General features: G+C 45.9%; 1 long non-coding RNA gene across 7 annotated transcripts; it reads right to left on the minus strand.

The window, feature by feature from the left end:
• Positions 1 to 307: 307 nt before the first annotated feature.
• On the minus strand, positions 308 to 4,910 carry LOC135920186 (uncharacterized). 7 transcript variants are annotated; one of them, XR_011515420.1, is made up of 4 exons: positions 4,678 to 4,910; positions 4,440 to 4,608; positions 2,204 to 2,436; positions 308 to 352 (listed from the first exon to the last, which is right to left on the minus strand). It is a non-coding gene; the product is annotated as an uncharacterized lncRNA (long non-coding RNA). The 7 variants fall into 7 exon arrangements; XR_011515419.1 differs by having other exon boundaries at positions 318 to 352; positions 2,204 to 2,311; positions 4,678 to 4,903; XR_011515423.1 differs by having other exon boundaries at positions 338 to 352; positions 2,204 to 2,291; positions 4,678 to 4,903.
• Positions 4,911 to 7,579: the final 2,669 nt, after the last annotated feature.

Here is a 7,579-nt window from a genome sequence, read left to right on the forward strand (position 1 = left end):
TGACCATCCCTCATGAATTGGCATTCCCTGCCTAAACCACCTCACCAACACAGCCTGTTAACAGCAAGAAGGCTGTCGAGGCTTCCAAGAATTTCTATGCACTATAAGTATCGCCCTACTGAAATTACTCCATTTGTTTGCTGACAATTGTCTTGACAAAAGTGGAAGCCGAATCAGTTGTGTTCGATCAGTTTTATTTACATACAACCTATTATAATGTGGACCTTTCTTCCCCTCTTCAACTGTTCCACAGCTGCTGCTGCCATCTTGCATGCCACATCGAGGGGGGGGGGGGGCGGGGGCAATGTACATGGCAGTTGCATGGGAGGATTTTCCAAGGAACTCTGGAAAGCTGTAATCAAATTGTGGGCAAAGTTTAAAAAGTCTTAAATACAAAAAGGGTGAAGAGTATTGTAACCTTGTACATGATCACACCACATGTTTCAGCTGCAGCTGTAAGTGCCTTGTCTCAACCAAGCTACAGTTCTTGCAATGTTCCACTTTGTGATACTCAGTATAAACTGATAAGACTAGCTGCTATTCTAGTGGTTGTGCAGGCCACAAGGGAACAGTGCCTGGCCTTTGTGCTCGTATGTGTAAATTTCTCTCTTTCGGTCTCGCCCAAGTCACACCAAAATGTTATCCACAAGTGTCGTGCCAAAAAGGCCTGGCAACATCTCGTATTAAGCCGTTTGACCCATTTTATTGCACTGATGCACACGGTGCAACCAAATGTAGGAAATGACATCGCCTAGGTGATTAGTAAATTACCCTTCTAAAATACCACAAGAGCAGCTTTGCTGTGGCAAGAGCCTTAGCAAAAACATAAGAGACACAAAAATGAAGGAAAAGCGACACCTTCAAGTTCCCGCACCAACTCACCGTGACAAGCACAGATTTTGACAGTGTCTGCTTAAGCTTAGTTATTTGGAGATACATGCAGTTGAATGCTTTTACGAGCATTGAGATGCCCCACTATGCTAGCTTGCCTTTTATGGCTATAGAAAGTTGTATACTGCCACAAGTCTGCCTATTCCGATTAGAATCTGTATTGAAGCTGCTTTGAGCAACAGGTGGTATTCTATTTCAGCGCTAATGATACATTGAGAGTAGTGTGCCTGGAAGGAATAGAAAAAAGCATTGCAGAAGCTGCAGTACTTTGTGCTCGCTGAATGATCACACGAGAAGGTAAAGATGCCATCAGAAAGCATGGGCTTTCTGATGCATGGGCATCAGAAAGCCCATGCTTTCTGATGCCCACGCGCATCAGAAAGCATCTTTCGTATGGAGTCTCTTTAAAAGAAAAACACTAAAACTAGACATGGTGACAGTTGTGGGCAAACTAAAATATAATGATAGTTCAAGGTGTGGTATGGCATGTTTATGCTATTTCTAAAAAAATAAACACGGCAAGTGTGTCCATGCCAACAATTGACACAGGATGTGCAGATGCAAAACTGCAATACAGCACCACGCCGTCAAAACGACAGTATGCAAGTGGTGGTCCAGCGTCAAAACTTCAATGTCCCTACACTGCAACACTGGGAGGCCATGCTGCGTGACAGAAGCCTGGGTGGCCAGCAGGCACTGCTCTGTCGGGCACAGGACGTGGCAGCAACTATTTCTCCTAAGGATTCAATGAACGGATTTCTCTACCTCACCCGCCATGCGATGCACCATGTGAGGGAATGACAGTGCCACTACTCTCACAGGATATGGATGGTGCACAACACCACCTTGAGCATCGGAGCGCACGTCTGCCTGCGAGCTCTGTGTACTACAAACACAAGTGGTGCATGCAAGGTAACATTTAACACATCACTGCCAAATGTCATCAATGAACAGAAGCAGCAAAGAAAGCTGCTTACATAATTTTCACAGTGTGTCGGAACTGCATATTTTTTACATCCTGTCTGCATGCCGCATTGTTCATCACTGCTAAAAAGTGCATAGTTGCATGGTACTTTTTTTCGATTTTGTGCACTTTCTTTTGTCTTGAAAAAATAAAGCAGATGTCTCTCAATGAGCCGTAAGTACTAAAGTTGCTCAAAAGGGTAGTTTACTGAATTGATTGCATTTGAGTACTGCAGGCCTAGTTTCTTTCGGTCTTTCTCTTTTAAAGCCTCGGCACAAGTTAGCTGAAACACCCTGTATACTGGACAGCTTGCCTGGCTGCCCGCACCACCGAGGCGGGGTATCTTACGTTTTTGTGGTGCACTTGTCGCCGTCTCGTAGCACCGGTCGTCCATCCTTATCGCGCACACGCCAGCGTCGTCTGGTGTTCCAATTGGCTGCAGCAAAGCGGACAGCTCTGGCGGGCAGGAAAAAAAGTGGTCCGCGAGCGATCGGGCTTGCTGCCTCGTTTAACGCCTGCTTTTATACGCCTGGCCAAGAGCTTTGCCCGGTTTAGCCGCTCCGTCTTCAGTATGAACGTGCCTTTAGAGTAAAAAATCAACAGCTTACGCTTCCACATTTTTTGCTTGGTAGCTACATTCAATTTGCTTGCTCCTCGTCTTTTAGATGTCTAGGCTCCTCACATTTTAACGTGGCTGAATAGTGCACAAATCAGAAACGAGAGTTTCTGTGGCCTAGCCTTCTCACACTTGCAAGGATACCATCCAAAATTGACCTATTTTTCTTATGAGGTGCCCACTGATTATGAGGATGCTGACATCGAAGGATCTCGAGTGGTTCTCTAGCATTTTGGTGACAAACGGAATACAGTAAATGCCGAGCTACAACTGACTTGATATCTGTCAGCACCAATGAACGCAGTAGTTAGTATTCTCACTAAATTGAGAATCCAGCCCAACAGCAGATGGACACCAGTGGTTTGAATCCCCCGTGTTGGCAAATTTAACTGGCTGAAATCAAGCATTTACAAGACACGCACTTAGTTCCATCCCTTCAATCTGTGAGCATAATGAAGATCAAAGGTCAGGTTATGTGGCTGCAGCACCTTCTGTTCATGCAGCATACCTTGTGTGCAAGCCACATCTATTTACAACAGAAACAGCGCTTTTCCACCCGTGAGCAAATGTTTGGAGTTAAAATATGGTAGAATTTTTTATCCAGCCAACGCGTGCACGCTGAAATCCAAGTGGTACAGCCAATATGTGCCTGTTTAATCACTGCAATGCATTGAGACACTTCCGACAACGCACGGCTGTACCAGAAAAGGTTTTAATTTTTTTCACTAATGCTATGTACTTATGAACTTTTATGAATGTACCTGCAGCTTTCGCAGGCTTTCGAGTAGCTCGAGCGTAAAGTGGCCTGTGTGTTATTGCTATTCAGCCGGAGTGCAATAGGAGCCAGTCAAATGAGTAAAACATGAAGTCAATGTGCACACAAAGACTACATGTACCCTTGCATGACTTCGTGCTACAGGTAGCCAACAGCTTCCAATTCACAGTTCTTGTAATATGCTTGTGGCAGCCATCTACAGTGATCTATTTGATTTAACGGGGATGTGTATGTTGGCTGAAAGAGAAAATATGCTAGGAAATATATTAACACCGATGGATGCAATATATCCTTTCCGGTAGAGTTTTGCACAGAAAAGTTAGCAGATTCCATGCATATGTGAAAATCGGTTATAAGTGAAGCCTTTGTAATGTTCAGTAAAATGCAACCACTCGTTCACTTCTATAACTCTGCACACAATGCATGTCCTGGTCTCGTTTAGTTCATTTTTGTCCATACTCGGTTGCTTTCGATGCTGACTTTCCAACTTCTCTGTGGCTGACTTCTTAAATTTCCTGTTGTATACTTAATTTCTTGCCTCTTGTTCTACGTGTCTACCCAGTGGTACATGTTGAGCTGCACTTAACAGGTAATCCAAGTTGCCATTTGGACACATGCCAAGCAGCACATATCCAGTGCCATACACAGTGACCAATATTGGCAGGACTGCAGCAGCCACCACCCACTAAGCAAGGAAGAGGCAAAGAGGGTTTCGTTTTAAGAACCGCTCATTAAAGTTATTCAATCAATCAATCAAAAATATGTAGCAGCTTGCATATGTAGGAATGCGATTTATTCGCGATGCTAATAATTTGATCACCTGTTTTGGTAGCTGTGGGCACGAGAAATTTAGACACCTAACCGCACCAAAATTCAGCTATTATGAAAACGCGGAATTTCGATCAAAAGAGTCCATTACACTTCACCGCTACAGAGTAGCGAAGTTGCCCTGAATAGTGGGACCAATATTTTCCGACCGCCCAACAAAGGGTGCAGTGCGCACAGTATGTACGGCAACACTTGCTTTGTTCACCGCAGTAATGCCACCCTGTAATGGAGACAACTACGACAAACGGTCCGCATTTCTACAGCAGCGAGGAAAAGTGAAACATTTTTTTTACCGAGTCAGAAATCAGCCAAGCGTGTTCCTGACGGTATGTAACGGCATGCCGCTGGAAAAAAGGGGTCCATACCTCGGGGTTCAAATTCCGCAGACACGGCATGCGCTTCAGCGTAGCCGTCAATTTGCGGTTGAGCAAGCGACGTTTTTGCATTTTCTGTTCCGCATCAGCATCTTCTAGCCAGCGAGAGAGCACCTTGAAAACCAGCACGACGGGCGCCGTCTCGCTGAACAATCAAGGCCTAAAATTTAAAAGAAAACACAACTATTAGCGCTTATTGTTTCAAATTTTGTGATTTCAGTAGACTTACCTTGATGTTGTTGCATATTTCTTGTAGATCCATGTTGCTTTCACGGTCATTTCCGCCAACATAAAGAACGGCGAAATCGACACGCTCGAAGCGCATCGTGGAGACAGCCCACGCCAGCCACACTGAATTGTAGCCAGCAAAACTGAATGTGCAGTCTTTAATAGACTCAATTAGGCGCAGGCGCGACCTATTAAAGAATTTAACCTGATTCGCCGACAATGACGCCGCGCAAGGACGGCATGAGTGAACACGATCCAGCGAGGCGTAACAAGACCACGCGAACGAACCTACGTGAGCCGGCAGAAACCACAGGGATTTAGCAGCAGCACCTAGCAGCGTCTTTCCCTAGGCGTACAAGTACCTATCTGGGGGCAGGGAGTACGGCACTGGCCCACGTCACATCCGGTTTGCCTCTAAACCGGGTACAGCCGGCCTGCGGGGATACGCTTCTCTCTGCCCTACGCGGCGCACGCTTCCTGCTGAAGCCGCTGACATTGCCGGAGGCCGCTAGGGGTGCTGGAGCCACCTGAAGACCCGTGCCAGCGTGTGCGCTCCCGTCACTGCCATTTGCTTGCGGCAGCCTGCACACGAGGATGCGAATCGACTGGATTTTGATTGTTTTTGTGAAGTGCGATGCTCGTAGACTTGTCTCTGCAACGTCCTCGGACATCCTTCGTGCTCGTTGTGCGGTGCGCTAAGGAACTATGCCTAGCCGCTGGCGCAATTATTGTTTTGCACCAGGGTGCCGGACAGGCCATAGTCGAGTGAAAGACTCGCCGAAGGCGTCTCTTTTCAGTGTCCCGCAAGACGAAGGAGACATCAGAGAGTTTCAGTTTAGCGTACGTAAGTATAGCGTACGCTATACGCTATAAAATAGCGTACGCTAAGCAGCGCACGTTTTCTACAATTTTAGTTGGCCGACGATATCTACGGATCTCTGAGGCCATATTCCGTCGTTGTGGCTATTTCGCGCCTGTAGCGATAGGCGGCGCTGACATCTTGAACGTTTCTTCATAGAGAAAGAAAAATACAATAAGAGGGGACACTCCCATAGAGCCCAGCGGCCGAATTGACTGCAGCGCACCTAGCCGTCGACGTTAAAACCTGAAGGACACTTCCGGTTTCGGTTTTGTGCGCGCGCGTTTTGAATACTAGCTGGTACACGTGGCGCCTGCTGCGCTGATCCCCTTTTCGTACCATTAATGCGCGTGCTTTTTATTTCTACAGGCGCGCGCTGCTTAGGGCGGGAAGCAGCATTTTGTAGGATGTGAAAATATACGGAAAGGCAGCTGTCAGGCAGGGTTTGAACAGCAGTGCCATTTCCAGAAAAGAGATGCTAGGATAAGCTTTCAATGGAATTCCATATTTATTTCATTCCATCAAAATAAAACACTGTGCAGTCCATGTGGCGTAATAAAAAGAATGCTGATACATAACACAAGACATGAGGCTATGAGTACACTACAGAAGCTTAGAGAAAAACAAAAAGTAATGTTTATTTCACTTCATAAAAAAGCGGCGTTCATACCAATCATACATTTGGCATTCATTTTGCACGGCCAACTGAAAGACAAAAAATGACACGCACATCCACGTATATTTTTGGCGTTTCGTTTCCAATTAACACACAGTTTAGTATGTAGTCTTGCTGAGACCACCACATTGCTTTGCACTTAAATATAAATCCATGCCCTCTACCCCCGAAATAAAACAAACGTGGTATGCAGTCCATTTGGAGCATTAAAACGAATGCTGATACATACAAAACATAAAGCTTTGAATACAATACAGAACCTTAGAGAAAAAGAAAAAATTAATGTTTATCTCGCTTCATAAGAAAGCAGCTTTCACACCAACCATACATCTATCTGCAATACACTTTGCGCGCTGCAAGCAAACTGAAATACAAAAAATGACACGCACATCCACGTATACTGTCGCTGCTGCGTATCCAATTAACCCACAAAGCAGTGTTGCTGAGCACCAAATTGCTTTGCCCTTAATTAAATCCATGCCCCCTCCCCCATCGCTCGTTCCACGAGCTAACACCCCCTACACCCCTCGCACACACATCGTCATGCTTTTGGCATTATATATCCAATTAACACAAAAAGTAGTGTTGCTGAGACCACCGCATTGCTTAACATTTAAATCCGTGCCCCCTCCCCCCATCCCTCAATCCACAAGCTAACCCCACCCCCATTCCTCGTGAATACATCCTCATACTTTTGGCATTAGATAGCCAATTAACAAAGTACTGTTGCTGAGACCACCGCATTGCTTTACATTTAAATCCGTGCCCCCTCCCCCCCATCCCTCATTCCACACCCTCCTCCTCGTGCACACGTCCTCGTATACTTTTGGCGTTATATATCCAATTAACAAAGTAGTCTTGCTGAGACAACTGCATTGCTTTGGGCTTAAATCCTTACCCACTCCTTATCAGCTCAGTAAGGTGTGCAAAATCAATATAGAAGCATTAAACGTTTCAGCCGGACGCAGGCAAGAGTAACATTTTTGAGGCAACCACCAGTGCGCACTGCTCTATACTCTGGCACTTGGTAAAGGTTAAAAGAAATTGTTTTCAGCCTGCTGTGGGTGCCGTGTTCACAAGGAATAGCATTCTGTAGGGCCATGTCCCCCCCCCTCCCCCCGGAGGAGCTGCTGCACCTCCGGAGGGTGCCTCCACCCACCACAACCACCCCCGCCCCCCTCCACCTACCACCACACACTTGTAATGTATCAATAGTGTGACCCTGCCAAAATGCTATTCAATTTGAGCAAGGGAGCCCTAGCAGACCTTAAATGCCAATTATATGTTCATTGGTGAAAAGAAGTACTGCATTAACCTTTAACTTTTTCAAGCTGCACGCCAGACACTGATGAATGAAACCTAACTTTG

Source organism: Dermacentor albipictus, chromosome 6, assembly GCF_038994185.2.
Source record: "Dermacentor albipictus isolate Rhodes 1998 colony chromosome 6, USDA_Dalb.pri_finalv2, whole genome shotgun sequence".
In the NCBI taxonomy this organism is placed as follows: Eukaryota; Metazoa; Arthropoda; class Arachnida; order Ixodida; family Ixodidae; genus Dermacentor; species Dermacentor albipictus.